Here is a 19,517-nt window from a genome sequence, read left to right on the forward strand (position 1 = left end):
AACGCGTGTAACAGCCACCATGGAACAATGTTCCATGATAGACGAAAAATTCGTGGAACGCGGCTCACTCCGATACCAGGCGAATGTTAATTCACTGAATTCCTCGAGCACATACTTGAATGAACTCGACGATTCGTCACTGTATTCATCACGACGTAGCCCAGAGGGTTAGAAGGCGGATCATTAATTTCCGCGGCAAGCCGAACGTTCGTGTGTCTGTGCCGACATGCACACGACTGGAGGGTAATAAAAAATGCCGGGTACGACGTCGCGCTAATTGCGCTCATCTTTTATTTGCTTCATTAGACGCGTTCGCATTACCTCGCATTCGCATACTCGCGCGTGCCAAAACGCTCTCACAACGCGGGCAAGACGTCGATTCTCCGACATCTCGTCTTTTGGATCTTCATTACGCTCGGTCGCCTGCGGGCTAACGAACTGTGAATGATTTTTAATGGCACCGAGTGCTGGTTCTACCCTCGCGGGATTCATGATCACAAGTCGATATTTTATGACGTGAGACCGGTCGTAATAAAACAATATAATGGTCTTTTATTTGATTCTATCGTTATGAAAAGCGTGTAGGGTATATTAATGAGAGAGAAAAATTTAGAAGCATTAATGTTTTCAAGATATTTTATACGTTTTTCTTTATAGATTAAATTACGCGATAATAAACGAAGCGGTATAAAATAACGAAGAACTTCTTTTTACGGATCAACTCCTTCAGAAATAAAATTAAGATAAGGGGTATATAAATGTTGTTTTTATCTTATGACCATATTAATCGAATCGCAAAGACAAAATCGAACAAGTATATATTTCTGCGCTCTGGAAATTACAAAATAAGCTTCCTAACTTTTTACACCTTCTTCCTAGATTGTTCTATATTCTTTTACATTTCATGATATAGGAAGAAAATTATTTGTTATGATAATTGTAGGAAATAAAGATAGCAAAAAAATATTTGACTCCTTGCAATCTCCTTCCATAGTAAAACTGTCTTAAAAAATAAAATTCACTGATAACTTTTGAAAAATTCAGAGTATTCTTCGTAACTTTACTGCGCTACTATCCTCGATTCAACGACAACCCGTTCAAAAAATCTATCGATCGGATCTACTAGACGCCAATGACGACTCTTTACGGCGATCAATCTCGATTTCGCCCGGTGGCGTGTTACTAAACGTCCACGGTCACGTGCCAAATCACGTTCGTCCTAATTATTTGCCGTTGCATAGGGGCTTTAAATCTTCCCTAGACGAAAATTTTAGGCTACATTGCCTGGTTGTATTCTCGCCGTAACACCAAAACTAATGCGCCAGAAATCCGAGTCGTCGTTGCAAGATTCAGTAGCACGCGCGACCGGGCGTGCTGCCAAACCAATTCGACTGCGATAATATTTGCATAAACTGATTTCATCGTATCAGCCGAATAAATCACAGTCTAACACCAGTAAATTTATTTCATCCCTATTACTTTCCCCTATGTTTTCCTAATAAGTATAAAAAACGTGAAAATTGACAACATTTCATTGCCACTAAACGAAGAGGAGACGGCTTAACGAGGAGAATACGATGAATATGACGAACTCGACGCCGTTGACGTATGACGAGATAACGTGTATCGTGCGGTAAAATAGCGAGTGCCGAGGACCATGTCTCTTGGTGGTTTACACGGGTGTCGTTTTGATGTATTTCGGGGTATATTTCGAGATCTCTGTGTATGGAAAGAGAACCTGCTGATACAGAGAATGAATTTGAAAGCGATGATTGAGGACTGATGTACGTTAAACGAGACACAAACGGACATATCTGCGATAGAATCCTCATTTTATAGTAAATGAAATGAAACGAATAACTGAATGACTAAATAGTTAGTACTCGTCAATTATTAAAATGTATTTTGATAGTTATTGGTCAGGTGTGATATGCACGAAGGAGTTGAATTTAACGTTACAAAAGAATTTATCTTCTAACGAGCTTTTTAAAATTAAGAAAATATAGAAAAGATACATTTAGAAGTACAGAGTTTAATAAATCTTTATTATATAAACGAGATAAAAGTTATCGAGTGATTGATAATAGTAAGTCAAGCGTGATTTGCACAAAAGACGTCGATTTAACGTAACAAAAGGATTCAACTTACAAAAAGCTTTTTAATGTACGAAAACTTTGTTTCACCGATCAGAGAAAATGTTTAACTGCAACGAAAAAGTTTACTGTAAAAGAATGGAAAAAGTTCTTACTTTAAAATCCAGTAAAGTCTAAAATGTACAATCTAGTTTAACATGTTTATAAATATCCTTCTATCGGTCCAGAACATATGATAATAATACATACTGAAAGAAATCACTAATAACAATCTACAATTCATACATTTGCATAGTACGCGTATTAAAATGGATACTGGATAATGGATATTAAAATGGAGCTACTGAATAAACTAAGGTGTCATCTTACGTAACTTCTATTCGTCGGTACTTTTAGAATAATTTCATCTAATCCTACAATAGTTAATTTTACAGTTTTATGTTATACATCCACTACCGACGCGACGCGATGTTAAATCTATATTCTTAACCTCTTGAGGAAACGTTATTTCCTAATTCATCCTCTTGATATTTGATTACCGTCTAATTCTACAATCGCCATAGTTTTGAAGAATATTCGTCAAGTAGATAATATAAATATATTCTGTTTCGATGACAAGCGAAGTGTACTAAGTAATTCTAAAATAAAAATCCTTTAGTAAAAATTCTTGAAGAAAATGAAATTTTAAGCATAAGGAAATTACATTCTAGAAGATTTTTGAGAGTTAAATTCTTTCCCGTTTTCCATTCTGAAGATATTTTGTCGCTGAAAAAGATCAACAATTTTGTAATTAAACTGCGACCAATGTCGAAGAATAAAGTGACAGCTGAAATGCGGACGTGGATTAATTAATATCAACGTCAACTCGGACTTAATCGACATACCGTCTGTTGTCACAGAATATCTTTGAGTATACAAGTTTCCTCATACTTCCAAACGAAGATTATTTTCACACTTGCGAGACTGTTGGAATTTTAATTTCCACCTGATTCAGTATCACGCTACTTCCCACTAGATACTTCACTTTGATAGAATTACTTGATAACTTTATTTAATACTCCAAATGAACCATTTAGTTTAATATTTCTATCATTCATAACAAAAATTTATCGATTTCTAATTACGATACAACAAATAAGAACTACAATTCAAGTTGATATTTTACAAATGTATTCAGTTTGTGTGTTCTCATCTTAATCGATTAACCTATTACTTTGAAAACTAATATATCTGTATGTATAGAAATAGGGAGGATAATTAATAATGATGTCACAAAATTTTCATCAAAAGACATGAATGGTAATATACCTGTTCACCTATAAGTTATCAATTGCAGTTAACAACCATTTTCTTAAGTAATTTCTCGTAACAATACCTCATTCATTAACCTCACTCTCATACAGAAAAGTAACCAACAATATACAACTAATAACAAGAATATTTATAATTGACATGTGCACTACCAAAAATCTTATCCAACCCGATTTTTTAAAGTATGTACTTATACTACTATTTAAACCTATTCGAATACTTTACATACAATTCTCTCAAATGAAAAATTTTGTTGCACTCCTTTTCCCATCAATCCTTTTCCCAATCAACTGACAACTGCTTCATTATATAAACCAATAATTAATTCACCTCAACCAACAATTCGCAACAATCATTAGACTGCACCTCATACGGTATTCACCAATCCGTCAATTCACAATTAATAAATCGAATTCATTATACAAAACCCTGATCATCCTATACAACCGATCATTTCGTCAATCCACTTAGCGAGAGAAACAGACGTCTAAAGCGGATTCAACCAACCGGCGTCATCGAAAATATTATAATACGAAATGTCGCGTCGCGACGCCACTTTTCATCACGAAACGTCGAACGTTCTCTTTGTTGCGAATTCTCAACTAACTAGCGACCGGTCATTATGAATGAACTAACGCTCAAGGCGGAGGTAAATTGATTATATCGAGTGTTAGTATAGTTTGGCATTTTATTTGCACTTTTAGTATATACGCAGAGTTTGATGTTCTGATCATGACGGTTGTACGATCTTGTTGAGACCGAAGAAGATGTAGTTTTTCACGAACGGTAAGACGCTCTGCTAGGATGTTGTCGTTTTCCCCACCTGGGCTTTCCCTGGTTTATCTGTACTCTCCGGGGTGCATGTTCTCTGGTGTTGCCAGGTGTTTCCCTATGCCCTGACCCATTGACACTTAAAGTGTCTTTTTAATCTCTTAACAATGTCCGCAGCATAAGGTTTACAGCTTGGAGAAATAGGCAATTCGGGCTTTGCCAAAAAAAGGAAAAGGTGCTGTCCGAGTCATAAAAGGACGGCCACTCCAAATCCCGAACACTCTTGTTGACAACTTACTCACAGCATTTTTCTTCCTTCAGCTCGCCAGTATCGACGAGCTTTTATCATCTCGTGGAAGAGCCTGGAGCCGGTTCGTTTGAGCTCCCGGAAATCGAGTTTGACCGTTGGACGTTGGCAACGTTCTCCGTGGCGCGCAATTTTCAGCTCCGAAACTTCATACGCGCACCCGTTTAATGTCAGTTATCGCAGAATTTATGGAGCGTAACGACGTCATTAACAGCCGCGCGTTTTTTGCACCTCCGTTCCGAAAGGAAGAGAGGGTAAGTCTTTTAATCAGAGATTCGGTTAAGCTGCATACGCGGTGCATCGACTCCGTTACTATACTTTCTTTATCGAAACTGTAAAATGCCGCAGTGATATAAATTAAGGAAATTTAGAGGATGCGTTATCTGGCTTATGGGCAACTGCAAAATAAACCTCCGAAAGTAAACTTTTAGTTTACGGCGAGATTATAGATGAGCACGAATTATGTGATTATAAATTTATAAGATGTAATATGGTGTTGCAAAATTCCGGAATATTTTAATATCAGAGACAGCAAATGGGTATTTCTAGCTATTAACGAATCGACGAAAGTATATGGAAGGTGTGTAGGAAAATTAGCATTTTATTTAATAATCTCAGTTAGTATATTTAAGTAAAAGACGGCGATGAAAGGTATTAACAGAAATGGTTAACAATAAGAAATCATGCTACGAATGTTCAATTAGCCCGTCATTAATATAATAAAATGCGCAAGAGAAATAATAACTTTTATGAAGAGAGAAATACGAACGATATTCGCCGGACATATGACAATAAATCATTTTCGTTCCGTTTGCTCGATATGCCATCTTGATTGCAATTTCAGTTCGTACTATAGGATATTGAAATTTGTAGAGTATGCTGGAAAATTTGCGTGCATGAAGATTGCAAATTTTCGCTAATTTCAGCATTAAATCGAATGGTAAAAGAATCACGAAGCGAGAAATAGTTTGAAATTAAAGGTGGAAGGCGAATCTGCAACTGGGAAATCGATCGGCAAACAACGGTGTAGCGGTATCCCTGCGTGCTGACTAAGGAGCTGACAGTGATTTTCGTATTGTTACAGAGCTACTGTCAACAGCGCTGACTGCTCGAGCGGCAGTTTCCAATTGGAACTTTGCTCTCTCGGAACGAACGAAATTTGTTGCAATTCACCGCAGTGTAAGATGCATCGAAGACCTCTTTTATGCTCCTTCGAACAGTCAAAGAGTGTACTCGACAGTTTTCAGAGACTCAGAAGTGGATCGAAATTCTTTCTCATTATTTCCGAGATTCTCCGAGACCTTCGCTCCCTTGAGAACTATTCCACTCATCCACCATAGACAAATAGATAATTTTGATTGAAAAGCAATCAGACGCAATATGGTGGTTCTTCGATAGACAGAGAAAAGATTGCTTTTAGGAGACTAATGTCAATTTCTGACAATCGTAAGACAAATAATTTGAGATAGGTAATAATTGTCACTATTTACAATATATTCAAATTATTGTCTCTTTTAATTTTTACAAAACCATTCAAATGATAGAAATATAGGTTTGAAGGAATTCTTTTACTGCAATTTTATCTCTTTAATTTTATGGAAGATAGTGAAAGTGTACGTGTTTATTATAGAAATTTATTTCTATGACGCTTCAATATTTTACCTTCATAACGTCTATCAAAAAACTTTTATGTTATAAAGTTATCGTTACAAATAAAAGTGTTTGAAAACAAAAAATTCAAACACTGTTAAATCAAACTATCGTTTGTTTATTACTGTTTATTAGAAATCCATTAGTTGAAAAGACATAATCATTAAAAAAATTAACTATTATTAACGATTAATAATTTGATAAAACAAAAATATCGATGGAGTCATGTACTCTGTTAAAACTTGAATGCAATTTATCTCAAGAGGACGTAACAACGACTTTTCCATGTAACATAGTATGATGTTCAAGGCGCAAACGACTTCAAGTAGGTAAGTCTCGTAGTGTCATAGGTGTAGTGCACTCGATTCGTTCCTTTCTCTGATAATCGATCATTCAAATAACTAGTATTCAGATAATTGGTATTCCCGTTAATCGACATACGAACTATCGACGTTTCATTGCATGTCACTGCTGCACTTCACTGACCCACGCCAGCAAAGTTCAAAGACAAGTTAGAAGGTATGAAAAGCACACTAGTTGTTATAAGAAATTACGTTGACATCATTCATCATTGATAGACTACCGATATTTATGTATTTAAGGAAAATTTAAACATGCAAAAATGCAAAAAATGCACGTAATATACATAAATATATAAAATACCCGGAGTACCTCTTATAATATTTATTTATTTTATATAATAACAAATAAAACAAATCTCTATTTGAGTCTTTAGATACGTATAAATATATAAAGTATAACGATGAATAGAATTTACGAAGATAATAAATATGATCGGAATTAAATTTTTTACATAAAACATCTTCCAGTTAATTCTAGATAAATGTGTTTTACCGACAGATTTCTGAGCGAAAATTACGTAAATTCTTATTTACAAATTGTTTCAGCGAGTAACAAGTGCATAAATTAACGAATGATGAGATGTTATAAGTTGAAGCATCTATTGCATTATGTATAAAAGCTATAATACGCTGCTGGATATAATGATGAGATCACGTTTACAGTATAATGCAAGAAATGAGTTGCACTTTAAAAAGAACGACGATGAACGCTACACGCGATATTTCAATATGAATTATTTCGTGAAATTCTAAACAATTACCCGAATATTGTTATAAATATAAACTATTTTTTAATATACAGTATATATTAAATTTGTTAAACTGTACATGGGTTAGTAACAGTATGTAATTAATTACGTCAAAGTCAGCTATACTCTCTTTATCTTTACAGAAATATAAGGGGAATTTAAAATGGAAACACTACGCACAAGATACCGTAGAATGTCATTACAGCGTAATACTGAAATCCGAATTCCATTGTGCGCGTCAAGAAATAGGCAAGAATTTCTACGAGAGTTCGCCAGCTAAAACATGATAATCCGTCGTTCAAGTGATAAGTCCGATTAATTTTGAAGAAGCACTCTGCGTAATGGAACGAAGGAATTATGTACACTAACAAAAGTTTCAGAAGCTAACTTCGAATTCTATGTAACTTCCAACCCTTTTGAGAGAAAACAAATTCCTATACAATGCACCTTAACGTCGTCTACAGTCTCGAAATAATCGACAGATCTCGTTCTACTGTCGCGCCTTTGTTCTTTTCCTTTCGAACAAATAAACAAGAAAATTCAATTAAAACTTCCATAAAGTCGCGGGTCCGTTAATGAATTTTTTCATTAAATTATAAGCAAGCCAGATAACGAATCAAGAAGTCTATGAAATTTTGTTAATCAATTCACTTCATTGACTGGTATCAAATGACGAACTGTAGGCAGATTCGATCAATGAATTCAGTAGTGGTTATGTTACGGGGTGACGTAATGGAACCTGATTAAGATTGTTTGATTGTATAAATAAAAAAATCTTTGCTAAGTAGTTGCGTAATTGCTTCTATGAAGTGCTTATTTGAAATGAATGTTGGTTGTTTAATAATGCTCAAGGTTGTTTAATATTTAATATTGATTATATAAATACTGGTCTATAATCGAAATTGGTCTGTGATCAAATCGCTTTATTAAAACAAAAGTTCAGTAGTAGAATTATTTCGTGAAACAATGACGTTAATTGAACTTTTACGTTTGAGCAAATTACTTTCTATTGAACTATATGTTTGAGATTGTTGAATTGAAAATTACGACGTACATCAATATATGTATAGTTCTCAAATCATTTACGAATTTAAAAGAGAAATTCAAAACGTTTCTCAACAAGATCGAATCTCAATTATGCTCAGGTATCACCAAGAATTTTAAGAAAGGAATGACTACCTGTCGAAAAGATTGTTGTGATTATTTAGCTGATAATGTTTTCCATATAAAACTATAATGAATCAAAGTATATGTTTGTTGAAAAAATTTTTTATGTTTTCAAGATTAATACTCATTTTATTACAAAAAATATTTCAGAGAAATTCTTAAAGAGAAATTCTTTATTTAATGATCAACAATCTGCAATCAAAAATTCCCATATTACGGAAACATCCCTCTCTATAATGTCGTGATTTCTATGGTACTTTTATGATTCCGACCTAAATCACAAGCGAAAAATACCTATAACTTGTACTTTATAGCCATCACATGTCAAAACGCAACACAGTCGAACGATGATCCGCGATCATATCGATTGACAGTTCTCCGTTGTGACTTTTAATCACGATGGATTTGTGGTAACGCAATCGTTTCATCTGCCATGTTATTCCCTGTCGATGAGGCTGCGGCTCAATACACGCTGCGACCGCGTCATAATCTGTCACTAAACCGCAACTGACGCGAGCACAAAGACAGCGAAGCCTCTTCGCAGGGAACACGTTCGGTTTTCATTCGGATTTCACACACGTTCGGATTTCTCCATGTCTAGGGAGCATCGTATTGCTGGTTTAATGATAACACGATTCGTGTACGCCACATAAAGCATGGAATACTATTTGATCATTGTCATACGGGACAACATTGTTGGTTAATTTCTCCTATTCAGAAGATTGGTTTAGTATATTAGAGCAAGGTATATTGATTAATTTGCGAGTTGTAATTTAAAAAAGTTTCTCAACTTATCGGATATGGATGATTTTTTTTTTAATTATTGAAGCAATTATTGAATTATGTAGGTAACTCTTTCATAAATGAAATATTTCGCGAGGTTTGTTTGAAATTCAAATTTTAAAAACTTACTCTGAAGCTATATATTAAAAATATATAATGAGGATTATATTAAATATTTTCCACTCATCATTTATTACCAAATGCTCAAAGTTCTATATTCTCATTTCAAGCTGAAAATATCAAATTTTTATCAAAGAAAATATCAAAGACCTAATCCTTTCCATCATAAACGACTGGAAGCGGCCTCGAGAATTTGTTATATAGATTTGAGAGGGGATTATTATTCCTCCTCATTGCATGTTAATTCTAAAGTAAGTTGTGCCAATGATGGTCAGACGAGTGCCGTAAATGGCACGAACGTTTCTTTGACCGATACAATTTGTCACGAACGAAAGCTCGGGACAAAGACGCATATCGAACGACTCTTCACCTCCATTCGGTTGAGAATACTTGACAGTTCTTTTATCTACCTCGTCATTGACATCGACCCCCTTTTGCTGACGATGCAAGATGTACCCCAAATCTACCGATCAAAATGAGATACATGCCCACGCTGAGAGCTTCGTATATTGTGACTCAAGACCCTGTTCTCTTTCTATCTCCTCTTTTTTACTGCATTGTAACCATCGAACGGGAATTCGATGCCTTCTATGCATTTCTTCTACGAAGCAGATTTTTTCAATTTTGTCCATTGAATTTTTGTATGTGTATGCTATTATATACATGAAAATACAATACATGGAGCTGTAAAGGCTAATGCATGTTTTCATAATAGAGGTAAAAAGAGAATAGTGAGAAATATATTTGGAGTGACATTTAGCGAGAGGTACTTGAAGTATGAACAGATAAAAGTAATGGATGTGATACAATAGGATAAAATATGGTAATAAGGCGAAATAACAATGGCACAATGACGATAAGTTTTAATAGGGCTCATTTCAAAGATAACGAAGTATTGATGACGCAGAAGCTCGATTACGGAACATAGAATTGCTTATATTGTAGACTATCGATTTGAGGAGCTCTAAGGTAACATAGAAACATTCGGTATAAAAGTGTTATACGAAGTTAAATTTAAATGAAGTTGGTATACGGTTAGCTTTCCATAGGTTGTGCTTATAATTATGATTCTAGTAATCTTTTTGTTATTTATTACTCTAATTAGAATTGTTTGTGAGGTTGATGAAGTTTGATATTCAATTATTTCTACTACCTTCATTGAAAAGTCATTGTATAATTTAGTATATAGAAAGATGATTGCATTCCAGTAATAGCTTGTTAATTTAAATTATATTCTTTAATATTTAAATGTATATTTCTATTTAATTAATTTATTTATCATTTAATACAAAGCTATTTAATTTGCTTATCTTCGATAAATCGTATATTTACTTAATGATGATTTACAATTGTTAGTTGACTAGAAACTTGAAGATGAGAGATCTTATGCTGTACACTATACGATACCGAGAAGTCGCGTCAAATTAAGGCCAACGCACATTTTAGTGACACGAATGCGATCTCGTCACGTCTTCGTGAATTGACACTTGTGATACGAGCATCGATAAAATATACCAAAGCACGAAGTCGCATGTTATAAAATAGTAATTTTTTTGCTACTTATCAGGAAAAAGTATAAAATTATATCGTTGATACAAGTTAACTTCGTTCATTTTCTTTCGTTTCTCATTTATCTCATTTATTTTTCGTATAATTTGATGTCACAAGAATATTAGATGAAGAATATTAAATTTCAAATGAAATTATTTTGAGAGATATAATTTATTATTATTTGCAAAATTATGAGGATATCCGATTATTAATTTTTGATTATCATTAGAGCTGTCACATTATATATAATAATATATTTCAAACAACGTTATCATTTCTCGAGAACTTATCTCACAGAATCGTGAAATTCACGAAGATGAGCCCGTCAGTCGGTGGAGCTAATTCAGCGCCACAGTGAATTTGCTACGTGCCGGAGATTCTGCAACATGAGGCTAATGTACGGTGTAATATATTTCCGGCATACTTGAAATTAGAACCTTATTTATTTATCGTTCGGTTCCTAAATTTCATTATCTATTCTTAAGATTGTTCCGATAAATACATTATTCGAAATTTTCTATTTTCATACATCCTCGCAGAATGTAAACTAATAATGATAATATATACTTGATTTGACTGTACTAAATCATGCACTAAAAATTCGCCAATTATTTATTATACTAGGATTCCTCGTATAAATATTTTCACTTGATTAATTATTATTATTATATCGATTTGATTACTACAATTATGCATTATTTACATTAGGCGTCCTCGTTCAAAGAAGAAGAAGAAAACTCAGTCGACTTTTGCTCAGACACTAACTGAAACGTTATGCCAATAAATGAAATGTCAATTCTATTGTCATAAGCCTACGTATCTATGTTCCTCGATTACGTACAAATATTTTTGATATCTTTATAAAACTTTCTCTATACTATATTTTCTCAGAAGATATCGTTCCTATCGTAGATGAAAAAGAGAAAGATCTCGAAAACTAGATAAAATCGAGTCGAACGCGTTCTTCATCAGGTACTGTCGTTCCGAATTGAGGCCAACGCACATTCCATGGTAGCGAAACGTCGATCGACTCATGTCTTTATGCAAACATTTCTCGTACGAGAAATTCGTTGCAGGTTGTGTAGAGCACCGAAACATGCGCGTGACGAGCGCAGGGGAAATAATAGCAGCTGTACCGGTCCTACAGACACCGGATCTGTGTCAATCGATCCTTCCTTTTTTCTGTCCATTATAGGCCGCATGCGAATTTCGCATGTGTACGTTCCTTCTGTCCTCGTATTTTATCGACCGTTTATGATCTTTTCTTCTCCTTTCACTTTTTTTCATCATCGCCGATTCCCACTTTTCGAAAATAAAATATAAAGATAACGGCTGTACAAGAGACAAGCGGACGTACAAGAGAAAACGCATCTTCGATCTTATTGAAATAAAATCGTGGAACAAAATGTTCTGCTGCAGGGATTATCTAAAGTTTATAGAACGGTAAATCGAATTTGAGGCATGTCGGTTGAGGTCATTCGATTTATGGTGTTTCAGTAGGGTGAAAATGTAACTCGCTTTTATTTATGCTGTATCACGCGCTGAAATGGGCATGCAGTAAATGGAAATGATCGTCAGATGATTTATTCGGCGGATCGTGAAATCGATTTCACAGGTGTGGTAGAGGTGGATAATACAGACAGAATTCTATCATAATGATATTCTTAATAATAAGATAGATATAAAGTTCTTTTAAATAAGGCGTTTAATAATTTATATAAAAGAATGTTTGAAAATTCGTAAGTACGATTTATAATCTCAGATTGAATGTCTGGAATATTTTCTTAAGTATAATAGTACGTACATTTAAGGGTAAATTTATGAGTTCTCATAAAAAGTTACTGGATCTTCGATATTTCGTGCAACAGCTTGTACTTAATGAAAACATTGTACGATTTCATTAGACCTTTGGCCTGCTCATGTTACCTTTCACCAAAAAATGTAATTCTTAAACACACCTTTTGTGATAAAATAATGAACGATTAGATTAAAGTATTAAGAAAGCTATCATTAAATTGGGTTTGAATTTATCAAAGCTATAGTATGTAAATAAAAGCATTGGAATTTATAAAAAGAGTTAAGAGAGAAAAAGTTATCGATACAGAATGATCTTCCTTTCCCGGTTTTCAACAGCTTCTACATTTTTAGAAATGCTTTCTTCATTTAATATAAAAACGATTTTTTCCATCTGTAATCGATTCGGATAAAAAAAAATTGGAAGAAGAATATTAGAAAATTAAAGCCACAATAAAAGTAAACATATAATTATATTAATATTATCTTATGTCGAAAATTAAGATACATATGCATCGAATTTCTACAAAATTTTCTATACGATCAAAAATTAAAATCGATGATCCAAGTGTCGAATTTCTCTTATAGTTGCTGGAACGTCGTGACTTCGGGATACAGCGTAAAAACAACTTTTACCCGCGACGTAAAACTGTTAAAACGTGGCACGTCGACAATCTGGGGAATATCGAGTCCTTTCCCTCTTATCTGCATCGTTCCGTCTCTATCTTTCGGTTTTATCCGCCGTTCTTTTTCCATTTTCCACGTTGTTACGTTATCATTGAATCGTATCCAAACGGGGATACCGCACCGTTTTTCCCTCCCGTCAATTAACTTTCTGAGCGGGTAAACCGCGCACGATCGTTCCGCGTAAATGTCGCGTGTGATTAATTTCGCTATCTATCCGGGCTAGACAGGTACGCTTCATTTTTACTTTTATAAACACATTTCATGACGTTTGTAGTAAACTGAGATGTAAATAGTGTATATTAGAATCATTAGAAATTGTTTCTGATTTTCTCTAAAAAGATCTCAGTAGATTTTAAGATTTATTCTAAAATTAAAATATCTTCTTTAATTAATATTAATTATGAGACTTTATATGACCTTAATTAATTATCTTAAATGGGAAATTATGCATACGAATATGACTCTTTTGATATTTTGTACCAACCGTAAAAATACTTTCTACCTGTTAGGAAAATACAACTAGGTCGGAAATGATCGAAAGAATGTAGCAGGTTTAATAATTTATCTCTTTGAAAAGACAGTTTCAGGTAAAAGTTAAATATTTAATATGGAGGAAAGGTCAGCATGACATCCGGTGAGAATGAAATAAGACGCCTCTGAACATCTTTCGGCCTCCACTAGATCCAGTAGCGGTTTCCGGTGAACTTTATGATTCTCGCAGGAGAATTTCATCCCCTACCTCTTTCGATTAAATTACCTGAGCAGCTCCTGTTTCAGCAGTTATACAAATTTTCTTCGTGGTACATCGGTTGTATCGTGATCAAGGGAGGAGATATCTCGAGACAACATCGTACCGCGTTAGCGTTCTCCGATAACGATCGTTCGAAGCTCAAACACGACGAAGCTTCCTGTTTTCCACGGACACGATTCCTAGCGTTGTGTGCTCGTATAACGAGTTCATCTAGCCGATTAGGTGCGTGTTCCAGACTTGTGTAGCAGGGTTGCCGGAGGATGAAAACAAGGCTGGTTTCACCATCAGTTTGTAACTAGTTAGCGCCGCGGGATCGGCTCCAATTAGTCGGACTAAGTTGAGGTCTTGCTTTTCCGTCAACCATCGAGGGTGGGTAGTCTTGGGGTAGTTGAGCCACAATCGAACGGCTTGATTTAGAGTTGGAGCTTTGATGTTTTATAGTTTCAATTTGGAAAGGAAAATCTTTTTGGAGGAAGGTTTCATTTTTATTAACTAATATTTTAAAAATGGTAAGAGAAAAATAAATAAGAATGAACTATGTAATAGTTATTAATAAAGATTATATAATCGTGATGTAAAAAATATGAAATCCTTACGATCTGGCGTACACAATTAATTAATCAGTTACAATTTCATAAGAATTCCCCTATGCTAATTAAATAATTATATACAGACAACAGAAATTAAAAATTCATAAATTTTATTCTTAAATTTCTTTATTCTTTTACTCCATTAACAATCGGAACAGTATTTACATTTTACTAAAGGGTAGCAAAGGAATCCGTAAAATCCCTTTCTAAATTCCTAAGCCTCCACCCATATCTCAATCAACTCTACAAAATAAAATATATAACAGAATATAGAATAACCACGATTTCTATTTATACATGAAATATCTCTAATTAGGGATTTCTATTTACATCTCAGAAAGATTTTATCCCTTAAATTAAATACCTCCGAATTCATTCACTCGTTTAATACCGCGAACGATTAAATTTGCATTGCAAATGAAACAAAACAAAGCCCGATAAGGTTTCGCACCGGTCTCTCGCGTAAAAAGTTTGCCACCACGTTATACTGACTTTTATATCGTCAAGCTTACGTAACTTCTTCTATTATTTCACGACGGTTGCATTTCGTTATGCTCCGCATATTCGCGAGAAATCGTGCGCTACCTGCAAGCTTTAGATTATATTGCAAATCTTGGGCTGGTTTCTATAAAGAGAAAGAAACTAAATAGAAGAAAATTCAGTCAAATCAGTGCGATTATACGCATATTTGTAATTGCGATTTAGTAATTGGTGTACTTGAAACGAAAAACCTGTTTTACCAAATCAATCATTACGAGAATGATATTTCTGCTGTTTTATTTGTATTTCCAAGAGTAAAGTATAAATATATATGTCGGAGATGAAAGGATACCGGGCCCTCCCTTTGGAATTCTTTTGAAAATCCCCAATACTTTAATCTTTATAAGTTAACCCGATTAAAATTGTCCGAGATTTGCGATAATGAACTTGGGCTCGAGGCGACAACTAGTCGCCAAACGTAGCCGCAGTCACGGGATGAACGTTTTTACCTAATATAGGTATAGAGTAATTGTATAGCTCTCCTTAAAAAGAATAGTTGTAGCGGCACTCGATAGTAAACATTCCATTGGTTTCTGCCCCGTGGCGCGCCACACACAGACCCTATTCTTCGGGCAAGATGATTACTAGATGTCAATGCATCTCCACAGTACATGTTCAGCGAGGCTGAGGACCCGCCATAAATCTTAGGATTTAGTTAATTAAGGTCCATCAAACGGACAGTCTTTATCCTAACAGTCTCTAAATCTATCACCTACTACGGGAAGATATGGGAAATCTGATTTTTTCGCGAACGACGCTTCCCGCTAGCAATTTTCTCTCCAGGGTGGATAGCATCTTTCTCTAACCACAAATATAGAAATTAATCAATTAACAGCAACGTCCATTTCCCTCACATTCCGAACGAGGATTGTTCTCGACGAATCCGATGATCTCGTGCCCTGAGACACACCCCATCATAGTTTTCCGCTACAGCATCACCGTGACGGAGAGGAACATTTTCGTGCGATCTCGTCAGCGAGAAAAACAACGCCTTTACGATCAGTGGATACTTCACGTTTTTAACCACGAGTCCAACTTAGACTTTGGAAGAAAGTATATTTGTTATCTCGTTGACTGCGGATTCGTTATCGAACCTAAGACCATTGTCGTTAGTGTCTAATCATCGCGGTTACTTGTCGATTCTGTAATATTCACACTTGTGCTAATCAACATTACCTCAGTTGCATAACAACGATGGCTCATTCTAGAGAATATTCATTACACGACCCTAAATCTAATCATAATGTGAACCCGACATATATAATACAAGGTAATACAATATAACGCAGTATAATAAAATGTAATATAATATAGCGCAACACTATATAGCGCAATAAAATATAACCTCACATAATACAACATAATACTAAATAACATAACACACTATAACGAAATACTATATAACGTAATACAATATAAGGTATTATGACATAACGTAATATAATATAACGTATTTCTATATAATGTAAGACTATCTAACGTAATACATTATAACGTAATACTATATAACGCAATAAACTACAGCGTAATATAATATAATTTAATACATTATATCATAACATAATAAAAGATAATACAATATAATTGATGTGTAGAACGTGAAAGCAGCCAAATAAATACGCGGAGTTTCGTTGAACAGTTTGTTTACTTTTTTGACTACTGATTTCTTCAAATCTTTCGACTTGTGACTGAAACGGACGGCTGCGTCCACACAACTGCTGTGTCGATCGCCTTGCATTCCATTGTCACCTTAAGATATACCCCACTACGGCCGACTTCAAATCCGTCAGCGATCATGGTATCGTACGCGTTTTGCCCACTATATGAAGGGTGGAAAAAACGTTATACAATACAACGTAATACAATAAAAAATAATATAATATAACGTAATACTACACACCATAATATATTATAATGCACTATAATATAACGCAATACTACTTACGGAAGTATAATATATCGAAGTACAGTATAACGTAATACCTTATAACGTAATGCTATATAACGTAATACGATATACTGTAATACTACATAAACGTAATACGTTATACTGTAATACTATATAACGTTCTGCGTTATAATGTAATGCTATATAATGTTATACGTTATACTGCAGTGCTATATAACGTTATACGTTATGCCCTATCACTATATAACTCTATACGTTATTCTGTAATTCTACATAAAGTTATACATATTAATGTAATGCTATATAACATTATACGTTATTCTGTAATATTATATAACGTTATAGGTCATACTGCGGTACTATATAACGTTATACGTTGTTATACGTTATAACGTAATACTATATAACGTGATACGTTGTTATACCTTATAACGTAATACTATATAACGTTATACGTTACCATCCTAATGTATATCCATGGATGCTAGTCGTTTTTCGTCAGCCGAACACATAATTACTACCACCTCCCGCGTTTTTAACATTTGCATGTATATAGGTTGAGTAGAATGAGTTCTAGGAAGAAGATTGAAATATTAATACTTTCTGAAAAGGTGAATGTAATTGTCCTTTGTTACGGAACTTCTATATGTAGTGGCACATGAGTCATAGGACGAGGCGAATCGAGAGCGACTCATGTTGTTGTCGTGCCTCCGTTCACCGACACCGCCTTGACGCACGAAATATAACGTTAGATAATCTTCGGGCAAAACAATGTACGCCGTTGAGGGTGTCACAGGTCAAATTCGACTAACTGTGCGATAAATTAAAATTCCAATCGCTTTACCACGTGTGACCGTCGGGGTAGTATTTGTTCTCAGCCGTCTGGGTGGCATTCAGTCACTCAAGCCGTTCTTATAAATATATGATAAGTACGACCAAAGGCCTTCTCCCACTCCAATGAATAAAAAATATAAATACTCCCTTCAAAATCATCCAAGTCAGTCTAAATAAATCCGTACTAGCCTGAATATTAAAAAGTCTACCTTCGCGAATCGCAAATACTATTTTATTGTATAAATGGTGTGAAAATAAAGAACTCGATCTCCTGTTCTGAAATCGACAAGATTTTTTTATTTTAGTCAATTGTTGAATTTTTTACGCGACAAGGGCAACCGTCGATCTGAGACAAATTCAAATCTTCCAACTCCCCCCCCCCCCCGACCTGTATAAAAAACGGACGCGATCGCGAGCAAGGTAGTTATTATCCGAGTTATTACCTGAGTTATTACACGAGCTACTTATCCGCGCTATTATTTGCAATTAAAGGAGCAGAAAAATTTAGAAATAAAAAGGTTTCATTATTGTCTCATAGATAATTAGTATTTTTTCATGGACGATTGAATTCGGATCAGATTACGCTACTTAGTCCCTTGGGGATGACAACCGATCAATTATTGGAAACATAGTGGCGATCAGTTCTAGAGAAAATACTGTATTATCTAATATGTACTAAAATATAGTATAATACATATTTAAGACGATAATAATTAATATTATGTGACATTAACAATAAGTAACGAGATAACAGACATATGTAGATAAAATTTAGACTATACAAATCAGAATAAAGAAGGCGTTAACTCCAAATACAAGCATTATTACCATCAAAAGTTTCTGCCTACACAAAATATCACACAATATTGCTTTATTAGATAACGAAATTAAAAAAAAATACAAACTGGTCGCAAATAAACAATTGTATAGAAGTATTAGATTATTGCATAATAAATATCAGATTTCAAGCTCATGTGCCGCTACATCACCTCCCTACCAGTGATAACGTTATTTCTTTGTTGTACATATGGTCGTACGACTTCGCTCGTCGTTTTTCGTGTGCGGTTGCGAGAGTTCGGCATTTGTGGATTTGTCGTTCCGATGCGGGGTAAAGCGTCGGCCGCTTGTTGTCAAACTTATGCAGATGTTGCGCGAAGTCTTCGATATTCGGCCTTGGATACCTGTCGGCACGGTGCGAGCGTTCAACGCACCGGTCGCCGCAGGGTCGTAGGTCTCCGTTCTTCTTCAGTATGACGTGCAGAGGCGATGCCCATGAATTTTTTCAATGGCCGCATTATTCCTTGCGCGGTCATTGTCTCAAATCCCACCTTCGCCTGTTTGCGTCGAACGTAGGCGAGGCATCGAGGTTCGCTGAAGACGGAAGGGCCGGACGTGGTTTTTGATATGATGTACCACGCTGTGTCGTATTTGATCTCTACCGAACGAGTGGACGAGTCGCGTCCGAAAATTCGACGAAATGTCGGTGATACCGTTGACTCACCGACGATTGTTTTGCTCGATACAGCCTCAGTCGTGTGCGTGTATCGT

This window comes from Bombus fervidus, chromosome 6 (genome assembly GCF_041682495.2).
Source record: "Bombus fervidus isolate BK054 chromosome 6, iyBomFerv1, whole genome shotgun sequence".
Taxonomy (NCBI): domain Eukaryota; kingdom Metazoa; phylum Arthropoda; class Insecta; order Hymenoptera; family Apidae; genus Bombus; species Bombus fervidus.